At 50.4% G+C, this 18,607-nt stretch overlaps 1 non-coding gene and 3 pseudogenes across 1 annotated transcript; all 4 read right to left on the bottom strand.

The window, feature by feature from the left end:
• Positions 1 to 586: 586 nt before the first annotated feature.
• Positions 587 to 3,633, bottom strand: LOC149520444 (25S ribosomal RNA; annotated as a pseudogene).
• Positions 3,634 to 3,872: 239 nt separating this feature from the next.
• Positions 3,873 to 4,028, bottom strand: LOC149520443 (5.8S ribosomal RNA). The gene has a single exon (XR_016326626.1). It is a non-coding gene; the product is annotated as a 5.8S ribosomal RNA (ribosomal RNA).
• A 256-nt stretch (positions 4,029 to 4,284) lies between these two features.
• LOC149520442 (18S ribosomal RNA) lies at positions 4,285 to 6,054 on the bottom strand (annotated as a pseudogene).
• An 8,061-nt stretch (positions 6,055 to 14,115) lies between these two features.
• LOC149520441 (25S ribosomal RNA) lies at positions 14,116 to 15,621 on the bottom strand (annotated as a pseudogene).
• Positions 15,622 to 18,607: the final 2,986 nt, after the last annotated feature.

The raw sequence follows: 18,607 nt of genomic DNA, 5'->3' as shown, positions 1-18,607 counted from the left end.
GTCACCAAGTGCCAGTGTCGCGCCTTGGTAGTGCGCACCAGGAGTTGAGGCCCGTGCCCCAGCGGCCAAGGCTCGAGCATCGTATGTAAAGGTGGGGGTTCTAGCAATAGTCATTGCTATTACTATCTAGACTGCCCGCTCAAAAATTCGACCTATCCGTGGCATCGGGACCAAGCCCACGACATGCCTGCACCGCATCCAGGTGGTTCAAAGAGTGGGGCCGAACCGAAATCGTATAGAAAGCCTATAGGATCTGCAGCACATAGAGTGGGACCCGATTGATCCTCAGCTTGCGTATTTTGCCTCTTTGGTTGGCTTAGTGCCCGCACGCTTGTTTCGTAGGTTGACTTAGGCATACGAAGTTCATTCCCAGTCTAAGCTCCTACCGGACTGAGGGTTGTGGTAACAGGAACTGCAGCAGGATCGGTAGCACGTAGTGGGGGACTCGACCGATCCTTAGCTTACGCATTCTGCCTCTCTGGCAGGCTTAATGCCCGTACACTCATTTCATAGGTTGACTTATGCATACGGAGTTGATTCAAAAGAAGAAAGGTCGACGAAGGAATGGGAAGGGGAATGGGGAGGGACGAATCGAAGCAAAAAGGGCTGAATGTTAGTGGATTGTGGCAGCAAGGACACTCTACCACTTATAATACCCCATCGCATATTTTTGTCATCTACAAAGGATTTTACCCATCGCACGAGGGCTGCACCTATGACACGTCCCCTCGGGGGCCATGGGTCCCTACTGCAGGTCAACAATCGGGTGGCGGGCACGTGCGTCGCTTCTAGCTCGGATTCTGACTTCGAGGCTTTCAGTCATAATCCAGTGCATGGTAGCTTCATGCCACTAGCTTTTCAACCAAGCACGATGGCCAATTGTGCGAATCAACGGTTCCTTTCGTACTAGGTTGAATTACTATTTCGTATTCGTACTGGAAATCAAAATCAAACGAGCTTTTACCTTTTTGTTCCAAATGAGATTTCTATTCTCTTTGAGCTCATCTTAGGACACCTACATTATCTTTTAACAGATGTGCCGAGCCAAACTCCCCACCTGACAATGTCTTTCATTCGGATCGACCGGTCGAGGCTAGCCTTGGGTCCAAAAGAAGGGGTCGTGCCCTACCTCTGATTCACGGAATAAGTAAAATAACGTTAAAAGTAGTGGTATTTCAATTTCGCTCGGGGGCTCCCACTTGTCCTACACCTCTCAAGTCATTTCACAAAGTCAGACTAGAGTCAAGCTTAATAAGGTCTTCTTTCCTTGCTGATTCAGCCAGGCCCATTCCCTTGGCTGTGGTTTCACTGGATAGTAGACAGGGACAGTGGGAATCTCGTTAATCCATTCATGCGCATCACTAATTAGATGACGAGGCATTTGGCTACCTTAAAAGAGTCATAGTTACTCCCGCCATTTACCCGCGCTTGGTTGAATTTCTTCACTTTGACATTTAAAGCATTGGGCAGAAATCACATTGCATGAGCATCCGCAAGGACCATCGCAATGCTTTGTTTTAATTAAATAGTCGAATTCCCCTTGTTCGTACCAGTTCTGAGTCAACTGTTCTTCGCTCGGGGAAGGCCCCCGAGGGAGCCGTTCCTAGTTCGTCCCCCGGTCGGCACACAATGACTCACTCTCATCGTAGGAGTAGCTCAAGTAGTACATCGATAGCCGATAGGTTCGAGACTGGGACCTTCATGCCCAACCCTCAAGCCAATCCTTTTACCGAGGTTAGAAATCCATTTTACCGACTTCTCTTGCCTACATTGCTCCATTAACCAGAGGCTGTTCACCTTGGAGACCTAATGCAGTTATGAGTACAATCGGGCACGGACAGCACTTGGTCTTTCAAATTTTCAAGGGCCACCAGGGGCACACCGGACAACAAGCGACATACAGTACTCTTTCGACCGCTGGACCTTACCTCCGTCTGAGCTGTTTCCAAGGTGGGCGGGCCGTTAACAGAAAAGATAACTCTTTTCGAGGCCTCTGTCGACGTCTCCAAACTCTCTAACATAACTATCAATCGCCACATCCCAGTTCAAGAATTTTAACCTGATTCCCTTTCAAAGCTCACACGGGACGCATTGTCGGATGGGTTTCCCCCATTTCTTAGGATCGACTAACCCATGTGCAAGTGCCGTTCACATGGAACCTTTCCCTTCTTCGACCTTCAAAGTTCTCATTTGAATATTTGCTACTACCACCAAGATCTGCACCGACGACAGCTCCACTAGGGATCGTGCCCTGGGTTTTACGATGATCGTCACACCCTCCTACTCATCGGGGCCTGGCCCTTCCCTCGATGGCCAGGTATAGGTCGTGCGCTTAAACGCCATCCATTTTCGGGGCTAGTTGATTTGACAGGTGAGTTGTTACACACTCCTTAGTGGATTTCAACTTCCATGACCACCATTCTACTGTCTTAATCGACCAACACCCTTTTGTGGGTTTTGGGTTACCGCACAGTTGGGCACCGTAACCTAACTTTTGGTTCATCCCATATCGCCAGTTTTACTTACCAAAAATGGCTCACTTGGAGCTCTCGATTCCGTGGCACTGCTCAATGAAGCAGTCGCGTCGTCTTACCTATTTAAAGTTTGAGAATAGGTTGAGGGCGTTACGCCCCTGATGCCTCTAATCATTGGCTTTACCCAATAGAAATCGACGTGGGCTCTAGCTATCTTGAGAGGAACTTCAGAGGGAACCAGCTACTAGACGGTTCGATTAGTCTTTCACTCCTATACCTAAGTTAGATGAATGATTTGCACGTAAGTATTACTGCGGGCCTCCACTAGAGTTTCCTCTGGCTTCACCTCGCTCATGCATAGTTCACCATCTTTCGGGTCCTGACGGGCATGATCGTACTCAAACCCTTCTCAAAAGATCAAAGTCGATCGGCGGTGCACCTGTGAGGGATCCCGTCAATCAGCTTCTTTGCACCTTATAGGTTTCCTGGTCCGTTGACTCGCATGCATGTCAGACTCCTTGGTCTATGTTTCAAGACAGGTCAGATGGGGAGGCCGCAGGTCGATGCTAGGAGCACGTGGGTGTCGAGGCACTCCGAGATGACGCGTGCTGCATTCCACGATAGTGACGATGACGTCTCTGTGGGAACATCGAAAGCTTGGGCTTGGGTCACCTTCGTGACCCACGTCGGTCCATGCCTCGATCCGATCGGTAGACCGGCTCTCACCATTCCACATCTAACTGGGATGCATCCTCGGCCCCCATCCGCTTCCCTTTTGACAATTTCAAACACTGTTTGACTCTCTTTTCAAAGTTTTTTTCATCTTTCCCTCATAGTACTTGTTCACTATCGGTCTTTCACCCGTATTCAGCATTGCATTCCCAAACAACCCAACTCACAGATAGTGCCTCGTGGTGCGACAAGGTCTGGGCACAACGAGGCTTTCACCCTCTTCGATGCCCCTTTCCAGGGGACTTGGGCTCGGTTCACCACTGAAGACGCTTTTTTAGACTACAATTCGAACACCGGGGGTGCCTGATTCTCAAGCTGGGCTTTTCTCGATTCACTCGTAGTTACTAGGTAAATCCTGGTAAGTTTTTTTTCCTCTGTTTATTGATATGCTTAAACTCAGCGGGTGATCCTGCCTGACCTAGGGTCGCAACGTGAGCATTGACCGAGCGATGTAGGGGGTTCGATGGGGTTCAGGTGGACAACGAACGTGCGTCACCAGGGACGAGGAACGCTGAGAGCTCTACCACAGACGGTCACGGTGCTGTCATTGCCAGGGACTCGTTTTTGGGCCAATCACCATCGACGAGATCACGGGAGACCATCTTCCACCTGCCTCTTTCCCCTGAAGCCCGACAGGTTGGGGGTCAGAGGGGGGGCGATAGTGCATGACACCCAAGTAGGCGTGCCCTCGACCTAATGGCTTGGGGCGCAACTTGCGTTCAAAGACCTGATGGTTCACGGGATTCTACAATTCACACCAAGTATCACATTTCACTACGCTCCTCATCGATGCGAGAGTCGAGATATCTGTTATCGAGAGTTGTTTCATTTTTTGTGACAAAAGGAGTCATGGTACGCGCGCTCCATTATCATTTCGATTCCTTGGCACAATTCACTCCGGGGGTTCATTATTCGATAGTAGATGAGCTGACACTGATCGTTTCACCTACCCCGTAAGGGGGACGAATCGATCATCGTGCCCGCCCGGGGTCGGAAGAGGCTCGGGGCGTGAGGGCACCCTTGCCCCCTCGGTGTTTCATTAACGCATCCGTGGGTAGTCCGTCGAGCGGGGTTTCAACAATGATCCTTCTGCAGGTTCACCTACAGAAACCTTGTTACAACTTTTTCTTCCTCTAAATGATAAGGTTCGTGGACTTCTCACGACGTCACGGGTGGTGAACCATCCACGTCGCCATGATCCGAACACTTCACCAAACAATTCAATCGATAGGAGCGACGGGCGGTGTGTACAAAGGGTAGGGACGTAGTCAACGCAAGCTGATGACTCACGTTTACATAAATTCCTCATTGAAGACCAACAATTGCAATGATCTATCCCCATCACGATGAAATTTCAAAGATTACCCGGGCCTGTTGGCCAAGGCTATACACTCATTGAATACATCAGTGTAGCGTGCGTGCGGCCCAAAACATCTAAGGTCATCACAAACCTGTTATTGCCTCAAACTTTCTTAGCCTAAGCGACCATAGTCCCTCTAAGAAGCTAGCAATGAAGGATCACCTTTGCGTAGCTAGTTAGCAGGCTTAGGTCTCGTTCGTTAATGGAATTAACCAGACAAATCACTCCACCAACTAAGAATGGCCATGCACAACCACCCATAGAATCAAGAAAGAGCTCTCAGTCTGTTAATCCTTACTATGTCTGGACCTGGTAAGTTTCCCCGTGTTGAGTCAAATTAAGCCGCAGGCTCCACTCCTGGTGGTGCCCTTCTGTCAATTCTTTTAAGTTTCAGCCTTGCGACCATACTCCCCCTGGAACCCAAAGACTTTGATTTCTCATAAGGTGCCGACGGAGTCCTAAAAGTAACATCCATCAATCCCTGGTTGACATCGTTTATGGTTGAGACTAGGATGGTATCTGATCATCTTCGAGCCCCCAACTTTCATTCTTGATTAATGAAAACATCCTTGGCAAATGCTTTCATAGTTGTTTGTCTTTCATAAATCCAAGAATTTCACCTCTGACTATGAAATACGAATGCCCCCGACTGTCCCTATTAATCATTACTCTGATCCCGAAGGCCAACACAATAGGATCGAAATCCTATGATCTTATCCCATGCTAATGTATACAAGCATAGGCCTACTTTGCGCTACCCGGGCAATTAAGTTCAGGAACGCATCGTCAGCAGTAGGGACGAGTAGACCGATGCTCACCGTGAGGCGGATCGGATGACCCAACCCTAGTTTCAACTACGAGCTTTTTAACTGCAACAACTTAAATATATGCTATTGGAGCTGGAATTACCACAGTTGTTGGCACCAGACTTACCCTTCAATGGATCCTCGTTAAGGGATTTAGATTATACTCATTCCAGTTACCAAACTCATAGAGCCCGGTATTGTTATTTATTGTCACTACCTCTCCGTGTAAGGATTGGGTAATTTGCGCGCCTGCTGCCTTCCTAGGATGTGGTAGCCGTTTCTTAGGCTCCTTCTTCGAAATCGTACCCTAATTCTCCGTCACCCATCACCACCATAGTAGGCCACTATCCTACCATCAAAAGTTGATTGGGCAAAAATTTGAACGATGCATCACCGGTACAAAGGCCGTGCGATCCGTTGAGTTCTCATGAATCATCAGAGCAACGGGCATAGCCCGCATCGACCTTTTATCTAATAAATGCATCCCTTCCAAAAGTCAAGGTTTGTTGCATGTATTAGCTCTAGAATTACTATGATTATCCGAGTAGTAGATACCATCAAACAAACTATAACTATATTAATGAGCCATTCACAGTTTCACAGTTTGAATTAGTTCATACTTACACATGCATGGCTTAATCTTTGAGACAAGCATATGACTACTGGTAGGATCAACCAAGTAGCATTCTTTCAGGACGTTGGCATCACGTGGGCCTCGATGCATCGATCAAGCGTCAAAGAGAGTGCGACGTGAAGCGCAAGCGTCGTGCGTGTTGAGCACGTGAAATGCGTAGTATTAGATGAATGGGGGTCGAGAGCCCGCACCCGCTAAACATTTCACATTTGAGAGCACGATCGAATGTCGGTGCACCAATGCAGCCACGGAGGATTGGGTGGCACGCTTGGGACACCGGCCATGATTAACGTCCGATCCGTGGCCCCTAGAGACATGAGATGGATGAGGGATGGTGAGACATCCGATTTCCATCGATTCAAGTATGCAACACAGGATCCCAATCGTGCCCCCGAAGTACGACGATCACGTGGGGGGAGATTGAAGAGGATGATGGGTTGATAGTTCGATGCATCGAGCACAGAGCTTGCCAACACACACAACCATAGCACCACTCATATGCCCATTGCGTACAAATGGCAGCATCCATGCGCACCGATCCATAACCCACCTGATCGATTACTCGATGAGCGACTGGAGAAAATGACGTGCGAGGCCACACCACAACCGCTTGGCAAGAGAAAAACACAAGCAAGGGCCACGAGACTGCCCCTGCCATCCGATAGGCAACAATGGTGTGATACCACTAATGCTTGGCCTAGCCGGGATCGCACGCACGAGCACCGCTGACACCCCCTAAGGGGATGTTACCCAATTCAAGGACTTGTTCCTCGAGTCTCGGGTAGCATCGGCTGTGTGTACGGCCTCATCAAGGCTAAGGCATTTTTGTGGTCGACGAGAAGGGACCACGAGATTGTCAAATATCGAAAGACTTGGCCGGGCTAAGCCCGCAATCGTAGCTTCTGCTCGTACCACCCCAGGGAGTCGTTGCTCGATTTAGGGACTTGGTCTGGGGTCTAGGGCAGCATCCATCGCGTGCATGAGCTTGAGCTCAGCTTCTTTTTTTCGCATGCATGCCAATCGGGTTGAGGCCATGCATGCCTGTCGATCACTGAAGTAACCAGTTGTCAGATAAAATTACAAGAAGGCATGCACACCTTGTATTTTCGCTCGAGGAACATTGCCCTAGGTGTACGTAATGGGAGGCCCATCACGCACACCTACTCCCCTCGTGGGGGGGAGAGGGGTGCCAGACCAGCACCCCCTAAAGAGCATTAGAGATTTTACAAATATGCTACCAGTAGACATTAAAATGTCTGAAACAGGGACACTTTCCAAACAAGCATATCCCACACCGAGGGTGAGCATGTGTCAATGGTGGTCAAAGAATGTGATCACACCAAGGACCAGCACGTGCCGATGGTGTTCGATGCGATTGCCCGCACCAAGGGTCAGCATATGCTGATGGGGGTCGAGGCAAGAGCCCGCACCGACGGCTGGCTTGTGCCGATGGTGCTCGAGGCAACCGCCCGCACCAAGGTCCATCTTCTACCGATTGTGATCGAGGCAACGCCCGCACCAAGGCCCAGCACATGCCAATGGTGTTCGAGGCAACCGCTCGCACCAGGGCCCAGCATGTGCCGATGGTGATCGAGGTAACCGCCCCAACTAAGGCCTAACATGTGCCAATGGTGTTCGACTCAACCACTTGCACTAGGGGCCATCTTCTACCGATGGTGATCGAGACAACGACCTGCACTAGGGCCCAGCCTGTGTCGATGGTGTTTGATGCAACTGCCCGCACTAGGGGCCATCTTCTGTCAGTGGTGGTCGAGGTAAGAGCCCACACCGAGGGTCGGCTTGTGCCGATGGTGCTCGAGGCAACCACCAGCACCAAGGGTCAGCATGTGTCGATGGTGATCGACATCACCACCCGCACTAGGGCCCAGCTTGTGCCAATGGCGGTCGAGGTAAGTGCCCATACCAAAGGGCAGCCTGTATCGATGATGGTCGATGCATGTGCCATCACCATGTGCCATCATGTGCCGTTGATGGTCGAGGCCTTGGCTGAAGTTTGATTTTGAGCCACGATGTACATGCTAGGCTCAGGCATGTGTTGGTGCCACATTTGTTTTGCCCGAGGCACCATCACAGGAGCATCGTTGGAGAACCTGACCGGTGACATTGGGGGCTCCGACGATTAAAGGGGCCGGGGGGTGTGCGCACATGATGTGCGTTGGGTGCTGGTACTTGGCCCTTATATTGGCCCTTTATCCCATATCAAACCTCGAGAACTCATACCCCCTTAAAGAGCATTTGAGATTTTACAGGTTTGCTGTCAGTAGCAATTCAAGTGTCTGAAATGGGGACACTTTTTTCAAATGGTCACAAAATTTTCTCCACTTTGATTTTTTAGCTAAACTTTTTTTTTGCATGCCAAAAAAATACAAGGATCACGTCTACCAAATTTAGGGCCAAAACTTCTAAAAAAGTTTTAAAAAATCTCGAACCGTAAAAACTTTTAAAAATCATGAAAAATAAAAAACGAGTCATCTTGCCATGAAACTTCACATGAAGGCTTAGGGGACCATTGTATGAATTTACAAGCCATAAAAATGGCATTGGCATGGCAGAAATATGAAGATGTGCCTAAACCCACCTACCACCCGGTCGTAGCACGCATTGGTGCTTGACTCGGGCTTAGGACACCCGCACGTGGTGCACGGGCATTGGGGAGGGCTCATATGAATTCATGGGCCACAAAAATGGCTTAGGCATATGGAGTTCATTCCTAGTCTAAGATCGGATCGGATCGAGAGTGTTCGAGGTAGCAGGATCGGTAGCACACAGAGGAGGATCAGGTCGATCCTCAGCTTACGCATCCTGCCTCTCTGGTCGGCGTAGTGCCTGCCCGCTCGTTTTGTAGGTTGACTTAGGCATACGGAGTTCATTTCTAGTCTAAGATCAGACCGGATCGAGGGTTGTGGCAGCAAGACCCACAGCACACAAAGGGGGACCAGGCCGATCCTCGACTTACGCATTCTACCTCTCTGGCCTGCTCAGTGCCCGCATGATCAATTCATGGGTTGACTTAGGCATAGGCAGTTTATTCCCAGTCTAAGCATACGGAGTTCATTCCTAGTCTAAGATCGGACCAGACCGAGGGTGTTCGAGGCAGCAGGATCGGTAGCACGTAGAGGGGGACCGAGTCGATCCTCAGCTTATGCATGATGCCTTTCTGGTTGGCTCAGTGCGCGCACACTCATTTCGTAGGTTATACAGAGTTCATTCCCAGTCTAAGCCCCAGTCGGATCGAGGGACCTGCAGCGAGATCCACAACACACAGAGGAGGATCAGATCGATCCTTAGCTTAAGTCCAGTGCACGGTATTGGAGCTGGAATTACCCCGACTGCTGGCACTAGACTTGCCCTCCAATGGATCCTCGTTAAGGGATTTAGATTGTACTCATTCCAATTACCAGACTCATAGAGCCCGGTATTGTTATTTATTGTCACTACCTCCCCATGTCAGGATTGGGTATTTTGCACGCCTGCTGCCTTCCTTGGATGTGGTAGTCATTTTTCAAGCTCCCTCTCCGAAATCGAACCCTAATTTTCCGTCACCCGTCACCACCATAGTAGGCCACTATCCTACCATCGAAAGTTGATAGGGCAAAAATTTGAATGATGCATCATCGGTACAAAGGCCATGCAATCCGTCGAGTTATCATGAATCATCAAAGCAACAGGCATAGCCCGCATCGACTTTTTATCTAATAAATGCATCCCTTCCAGAAGTCAGGGTTTGCTGCACATATTAGCTCTAGAATTACTATGGTTATCTGAGTAGTAGATACCATCAAACAAACTATAACTGATTTAATGAGCCATTAGTAGTTTCACAATCTGAATTAGTTCATACTTATACATGCATGGCTTAATCTTTGAGATAAGCATATGACTACTGGCAGGATCAACCAAGTAGCATTCCTTCAGGACGTTGGCATCGCGTGGGCCTCGACACACCGACCGAGCGGTCGAGAGAGCCCGACGCGGTGCGTAAGCATCGTGCATGTCAAGCACATTAAATGCATAGCATAGGACGAACGACGATCGAGAGCCCACACCCGCTAAATGTTCCGCATCTGAGAGCACGATTAAACGTCGGTGCACCAATCCGACCATGAAAGATTGGGTGGCATGCTTGGGACACCGACCACGATTGACATCCGACCCGTGGCCCCTAGGGACACGAGATGGATGAGAGATGGTGAGACATCTGGCTTCCATCGATTTAGGTATGCAACATAGGATTTCGATCGTGCCTCTGACTTATGATGATCGCGTGGGAGGAGATTGAAGAGGATGACGGGTCGATAGTTTGATGCATTGAGCACGGAGCCTGTCAACACGCACAACCATAGCACCACTCATATGCCCATTGCGTACAAGTGGCAGCATCCACGCGCGTCAGTGCACAACCCACCCGATCGATTACTCGATGAGTGAGCAGAGGAAATGACATGCAAGGCCACACCGTAACCGCTTGGCATGAGAAAAACACAAGCAAGGGCCACCAGATTACCCCTACCATCTGACAGGCAACAACGGTGCGATACCACCGATGCTTGGCCTGGTTGGGACGGCATGAACGAGCTCCACTGACACCACCCCAGGGGGACGTTGCTTAATTTAGGGACTTGTTCCTTGGGTCTCGGGCAGCATCGGATGCATGCACGGCCTCGTCGAGGCCAAGGCATTTTTATGGTCGACGAGAAAGGACCGCGAGACCGTCAAATACAGAGAGACTTGGTCGGCCAAGCCTGCAACCGTAGCTTCTGCTCGCACCACCTCAAGGAGCCGTTGCCCGATTCAGGGACTTGGTCTGGGGTCTAGGGTAGCATCCACCGTGTGCACGGGTTTGAGCTCGGCTCCTCTTTTTCGCATACCTGCCAACCGGTCGAGGCCATGCATGCCTATCGGTCACCGGGGCAGTTAGTCATCGGACAAAACGGTCGAAAGGCATGCACGCCCTGTATTTTTGCTGGAGGGATGTTGCCCAAGGTGTACGCAATGGGAGGCCCATCATGCACACCTACTCCCTCTGTGGGGGGGAGAAGAGGTGCCAGACCAGCACCCCCTAAAGAGCATTAGAGATTTTATAGATATGCTACCAGTAGACGTTAAAATGTCTGAAACAGGGATACTTTTTCCAAACAAGCATATCTCGCATCGAGGGTGAGCAGGTGCCGATGGTGGTCGAGGCATGTGACCATACCAAGGGTCAGCACGTGCTGATGGTGTTCGATGTGACTGTTCGTACCAAGGGCCAGCATGTATCGATGGTGGTCGAAGCAAGAGCCCATACCGAGGGTCAGCTTGTGTGCATGCTGATTGAGGCATGCATGCACCGATGGTGGTCGAGGCATTTACCTGCAGTAAGGCCCAGCACGTATCGATGGTGTTCAAGGTAACCACCCACACCAAGGCCCGTATTCTACCGATGCTGATTGAGGCATGGCACGTGTCGACGGTGATCGAGTCAAGTGCCTGTACCAAGGGTTGACTTGTGTCGATAGTGGTCAAGGCATGTGCCCGCACCAAGGCCCAGCATGTGCTGATGGTGTTTGACACAATCGCCTGCACCAAGGGCCATCTTCTACCGATGGCGGTCGAGGCAAGTGCCCGCACCAAGGGTTGGCTTGTGTCAATGGTGCTCGAGGCAATCGCCCGCACCAAGGCCCAGCATGTGTCGATGCTGTTTGAGGCAACCACATGCACCAGGGACCATCTTTTATCGATGCTGATCAAGGGATGGCACGTGCTGATGGTGGTCCAGGCAAGTGCCCATACCAATTGCCAGCTTGTGATGATGGTGGTCGAGGCATGTGCCCGCACCAAGGCCCAACACTTGCCAATGGTGCTTGAGGCAATCGCCCGTACCAAGGGCCATCTTTTACTGATGCTCATCGAGGGATGCATGTGTCGATGGTGGTTGAGGCAAGTGCCTATTCCAAGGGCCAGCTTGTGCCGATGGTGGTCAAGGCAAGTGCTCGTACCAAAAGGTTGCTTGTGCCGATGATGGTCGATGCATATGCCATCACCATGCACCATCATGTGCCTTTGATGGTCGAGGCCTTGGCCAAAGTTCGATTTTGAGCCACGGTGCACATGTTGGGCTCGAGCATGTGTTGGTGCCACATTTTTTTTGCCCGAGGCACCATCGTCGGAGCATCGTCGGAGAACATGACCGACGGCATTGGGGGTTCCGACGATTAAGGGTCCGGGTGGGTGTGCACACATGATGTACTTGGCCCTTATATTGACCCCCTATCCCTCAAAAAACCTCGACAACTCACACCCCCTTTAAGAGCATATGAGATTTTACAAGTTTGCTGTCAGTAACCATTCAAGTGTCTAAAATAGGGACACTTTTTTAAAATGGCCACAAAATCTTCTACACTTCGCGTTTTTAGCTGAAATTTTTTGTGCATGGCAAAAAAAATACAAGGATAAGATCTTCCAAATTTGGGGACAAAAATCCTTCTAAAAAAAGTTTAAAAAATCCTGAATCGTAAAAAATTTCAAAAATCATGAAAAATAAAAAATAAGTCATCTTGCCATGAAACTTCACATGAAGGCTAAGGGGACCATTGTATGAATTTACAAGCCCTAAAAATGGCATTGGCAAGGCAGAAATATAAAGATTTGCCTAAAGCCACCTACCACCTGACCGTGGCACGCATGTGCTCGGTCCAGGCTTAGGACACCCACACGTGGTGTGCGGGCACTGGGGAGTGCTCATATGGATTCATAAGCCATAAAAAATGGCATTGGCATGGCAGAAATATGAAGATGTTCCTGAACCCACCTACCACCCGATCATGGCGATCATTTGTGCTCAACCTAGGCTAAGGACACCCGCGCGTGGTGTGCGGGCATTGGGGAATGCTCATATGAATTAATGGACCATAAAAATGGCTTTGGCACTACAGAAACATGAAGATATCCCTGAACCCACCTACTGCTTGATCGTGGTGCGTAGGGTGCAGGACCCGGGCTCAGGTGCGATTGTTTGATGCGTAACCCAGCACGGGCCGATGCTGTTCGAGGGAACTACCCGCACCAAGGTCCAGCATGCATCGATGGTGGTCGAAGCATGTGCCAAGACCAAGGGACAACATGTCTCGATGGTGGTCGAGGCATGTGCATGTGTCACAGTCTACAAGCAAGCCAGGATTGGCCCTAGGGTTGTAGTGGGATAGGGTCCGACAGTCGGGGGGACTAGGTCTTAAGGCCTACTCGAGGTGCAAGTCATGAGGAACTAGATTGGGATAGTGGTACGAGCAGTGATTAAGACTCCAGGGGCTCAGACACGGTGTTAGGTTTGGTAGAATTGAGCCAGGCCCAGGTGCAGGTGTTAGTGAGTGGTGCGTAGGCACACAGTCAGACCGAGGCATAGGCACTGATGATCGAGGTGTGGGCATACGGTCAGACCAAAAGTGTCTGAGGCAATAGCCTACACCAAGTGCTAGTGTCGCACCTTGGCATGCGCACAGGAGTTGAGGCCTGCGCCCTAGCGGCCAAGGGTCGAGCACCATACGTAGAGACGGGGGTTCCAGTAATAGTCATTGCTATTACTATCCAGACCACCCACCCAAAAGTTCATCCTATCCGCAGCACTAAGACCAGGCCCACAACATGCCCACACTGCATCTAGGTGGTCTCAGGGAATGGGGCCAAACCAGAATCGTATATAAAGCTTGCAGGATCCGCAGCACACAGAGGGGGACCCGATCGATCCTCAGCTTACGTATTCTACCTTTCTGGCTGGCTTAGTACCCGCATGCTTGTTTCATAGGTTGACTTAGGCATACGGAGTTCATTCCCAATCTAAGCTCCAACTGGACCGAGGGTTATGGCAGTAGGAACTGCAGCAAGATTGGTAGCACGTAGAGGGGGACCTGACCGATCCTCAGCTTGCGCATTCTACCTCTCTGGCCAGCTTAGTGCCCGCACGCTTGTTTCGTAGGTTGACTTAGGCATACGGAGCTCATTCTCAATCAGGATCGAGGAAGAGAGGGCCCCGGGTTATGCCTAACCCCGGATGGGGGTGACGTAAAAAGAAGGAAGGTCGGTGAAGAAAGGGGAAGGGGAGGGGGGAAGGATGAATCGAAGCGACAAAGGGCTGAATCTCAGTGGATCGTGGAAGCGAGGCCACTCTACCACTTACAGTACCCCGTCGTGTCTTTAAGTCATTTGCAAAGGATTCTACCCATCATTCATTAGAAATTGAGCTCCAAGAAGGCCCGCGTAGCTCGTCCGCTGGAGGGGCTGCACCTACGACACGTGCCCATGGGGGCCATGGGCCCCTACTGTGGGTCAAAAATCGGGCAACGGGTACGCGCATCACTTTTAGCCTGAATTCTGACTTAGAGGCATTCAATCATAATCTAACACACGATCGCTTCGCGTCGTTGCTTTTCAACCAAGCGCGATGATCAATTGTGTGAATCAACGATTCTACTCATACTAGGTTGAATTACTATCGTGACATCACCATCAGTAGGGTAAAACTAACCTATCTCGCAACGGTCTAAACCCAACTCACGTTCCCTATTGGTGGGTGAACAATCCAACACTTGGTGAATTTTGTTTCACAATGATAGGAAAAGCCGACATCGAAGGATCAAAAAGTAACGTCGCTATGAACGCTTGGCTGCCACAAGCCAGTTATCCCTGTGGTAACTTTTCTGACACCTCCAGTTTCAAATCCCAAAGGTCTAAAGGATCGATAGGCCATGCTTTCACAGTTCGTATTCATACTGGAAATCAGAATCAAATGAGCTTTTACCCTTTTATTCCACACAAGATTTCTGTTCTTGTTGAGCTCGTCTTAGGACACCTACGTTATCTTTTAACAAATGTGTCACCCCTACCAAACTCCCCACTTGACAATGTCTTTTGCCCGGATCAATCGATCAAGGCCAGCCTTGGGTCTAAAAGAAGGGGTCGTGCCCCATCTCCAATTCACAAAATAAGTAAAATAATGTTAAAAGTAGTGGTATTTCAATTTCGCCCGAGGGCTCCCACTTATCCTACACCTCTCAAGTCATTCCACAAAGTTGAACTAGAGTCAAGCTGAACAGGGTCATCTTTCCCCACTGATTTTGCCAAGCCCGTTCCCTTGGCTGTGGTTTCGCTAGATAGTAGGCAGAGATAGTGGGAATCTCATTAATCCATTCATGCGCATCACTAATTAGATGATGAGGCATTTGGCTACCTTAAGAGAGTCATAGTTACTCCCACCATTTACCCGCGCTTGGTTGAGTTTCTTCACTTTGACATTCAGAGCACTGGGCAGAAATCACATTGCGTGAGAATCCGCAGGGACCATCACAATGCTTTGTTTTAATTAAATAGTCAGATTCCCCTTGTTTGTACCAGTTCTAAGTCAACTATTTGGCACCCAAAATAGGCCCTCGAGGGAGCTGTTCCCAGTCCATCCCCCGACTAGCACGCGGTGACTTGCTCTCGGCGCAAGCGCAGCTCGAGTAGTGCATCGACAGTCGACGAGTTTGGGACTAGGACCCTCGTGCCCAGCCCTCAGAGCCTATCCTTTTCCCGAGGTTACGGATCCATTTTACCGACTTCCTTTACCTACATTGTTCCATTGACCAAAGGTTGTTCACTTTGGAGACCTGATACGGTTATGAGTACGACCAGGCGCGGACGGCACTCGATCATCTGAATTTTCAAGGGCCACCGGGGGTGTACTGACACCACCCAAGGGAGCCGTTGCCCGATTCAAGGACTTGGTCTAGGGTCTAGGGTAGCATCCACCATGTGCATGGGCTCAAGCTCGGCTCTCCCTTTTCGTATACACGTCAACCGATCGAGGCCATGGACGCCTGTCGGTCATCGGAGCAACCAATCGTCGGACAAAATGGTTGGAAGGCATGTATGCCCTATATTTTACTCAAGGGGCGTTGCCCTGGGTGCACGCAATGGGAGGCCCATCACACACACCTACTCCCCCCGTGGGGGGGCAGAGGGGGTGCCGGACCACCACCCCCTAAAGAGCATTAGAGATTTTACAGATATCCTACCAGTAGACCTTAAAGTGTCTGAAATGGGGACACTTTTTCCAAACAGGCATATCCTGCATCGAGGGTGAGCAAGTGCCGATGGTGGTCGAGGCATGTTCCCACACCAAGGGCCAGCGTGTGCCGATGGTGTTCGATGCGATTGCCCGTACCAAGGGCCATCTTCTGCCTATGCTGATCGAGGCAGGTGCCCGCATCGATTCTAGCTTGTGCGCATGCTGATTGAGGCATGCACGCATTGATAGTGGTCGAGGCATCTGCCCTACCAAGGCCCAGCACGTATCGATGGTGTTCAAGGTAACCGGCCACACAAGGGCCTATCTTCTGTCGATGCTGATCGAGGCACGGCACGTGCCAACAGTGATCGAGGCAAGTGCCTGCACCAAGGGTCAACTTGTGCTGATTCTCATCAAGGCATGCATATGTCGATGGTGGTCGAGGCAACTGCCTGTTCCAAGGGCCAGCTTGTGCTGATAGCGGTCGAGGCAAGTACTCATACGAAGGGCTACCTGTGCCGATGATGGTCGATGCAAGTGCCATCACCATGCGCCATCATGTGCCGTTGATGCTCGAGGCCTTAGTCGAAGTTTAATTTTGAGCCATGATGCACATGCTGGGCTCGGGCATGTGCTGGTGCCATATTTTTTTTGCTCGAGGCACCATCGTCGGAGCATCATTGGAGAACCTGACTGACGGCATTGGGGGTTCTGGCGATTGATGGTCCGGGGGGTGTGCGCACATGATGTGTGATGGGTGCTTGTACTTGGCCCTTATATTGACCCCCTATCCTCAGCAAGCCTCGACAACTCACACCCCCTTAAAGAGCATATGAGATTTTATAGATTTGCTGCCAGTAACCATTCAAGTGTCTGAAATGGGTACACTTTTTTAAAATGGCCACAAATCTTCTACACTTCGAGTTTTTAATTGAATTTTTTTGTGCATGGCAACAAAAATACAAGGATAAGATCTACCAAATTTGGGGCCAAAACTCCTTCTAAAAAAAGTTTAAAAAATCTTGAACTGCAAAAAATTTCAAAAATCATGAAAAATAGAAAACGAGTCATCTTGCCATGAAACTTCACATGAAGGCTTAGGGGACCGTTGTATGAATTTACAAGCCACAAAAATGTCATTGACATGGCAGAAATATGAAGATGTGTCAAAACCCACCTACACCCGATCGTGGCGCACATGTGCTCGACCCGGGCTCAGGACACCCGCGGGTGGTGTGCAGGCGCTGGGGAGTGCTCATATGAATTCACAAGCCATAAAAATGGCATTGGCATGGCAGAAATATGAAGATGTTCCTGAACCCACCTGCCACCCGATTGTGGTGATCATTTGTGCTCAGCCCGGGATAAGGACACCTGCGCGTGGTGCACGGGCATTGGGGAGCTCTCATATGAATTCATGGACCACAAAAATGGCTTTGGCACTATAGAAAAATAAAGATATCCCTGAACCCACCTACTGCCCGATCGTGGTGTGCAGGGTGCACGGCCTGAGCCCAAGTGCGGCCACTTAATGCGTAACCCAGCATGGGTCGATGCTGTTCGAAGGAACTGCCCGCACTAAGGTCCAGCATGCATCAATGGCGATCGAAGCATGTGTCGAGACCAAGGGCCAACATGTCTCGATGGTGGTCGAGGCATGCGCATGTGTCGCGGTCAGCAAGCAAGTCGGGACTGGCCCTGGGGTTGTAGTGGGATAGGGTTCGACAGCCAACAGGGACCAACCCTTGAGGCCTACTTGAGGTGCAGGTCATAGGGAATTGGATCAAGCCAGTGGTACGGGGCAGTGATCAGGACTCCAAGGGCTCAGACACGATGTTAGGTTTGGTAGAATTAAGCCAAGCCCAGGTGTGGGTGTTGGTGAACGGTGCACGAGCACACAGTCAGACCGATGTACAGGCACTGATGATCAAGGTGTGGGCATACGGTCAGACTAGGGGTGTCCGAGGTAGCAACCCACAGTAATTGCCAGTGTCGCACCTTGGGCGTGCACACTAGGAGTTGAGGCCCGTACCCCAGCGGCCAAGGCTCGAGCATCGTACGCAGAGGTAGGGGTTCCAGTAATAGTCATTGCTATTGTTGTCCAGACTGCCTGCCCAGAAGTTCGGCCTATCTGCGGCACTGGGACCATGCCCACAACATGCCCGTACATAGAGGGGGAACAGGCCGATCCTCAACTTGCATATTCTATCTTTCTGGTCAATTTAGTGCCCGCACGCTTGTTTCGTAGGTTGATTTAGGCATATGGAGTTCATTCCCAGTCTAAGCTCCGATCAAAGCGAGGGTTGTGGCAGCAGGAACCGTAGCAAGATCGGTAGCACGTAGAAGGGGACTCGATCGATCCTCAACTTGTGCATTCTACCTCTCTGGCTGGCTTAGTGCCCGCACGCTCGTTCCATACATTGACTTAGGCATATAAAGTTCATTCTCGATTGGGATCAAGGGATGAAGGGCCTTGGGTCATGCCCAACCTCGAAAGGGGGTGGCCTAAAAGAAGAAAGGTCGGTAGAGGAAAGGGAGGGGGAGGGGGAGGGGGGAGGG

The sequence above is a fragment of the Durio zibethinus genome, chromosome 1 (genome assembly GCF_047325235.1).
Source record: "Durio zibethinus cultivar Kanyao isolate XHJ-2024 chromosome 1, ASM4732523v1, whole genome shotgun sequence".
Classification (NCBI taxonomy): domain Eukaryota; kingdom Viridiplantae; phylum Streptophyta; class Magnoliopsida; order Malvales; family Malvaceae; genus Durio; species Durio zibethinus.
Note: the sequence above shows the minus strand (reverse complement) of the source record. Positions and strands in the feature narration are given on the sequence as shown.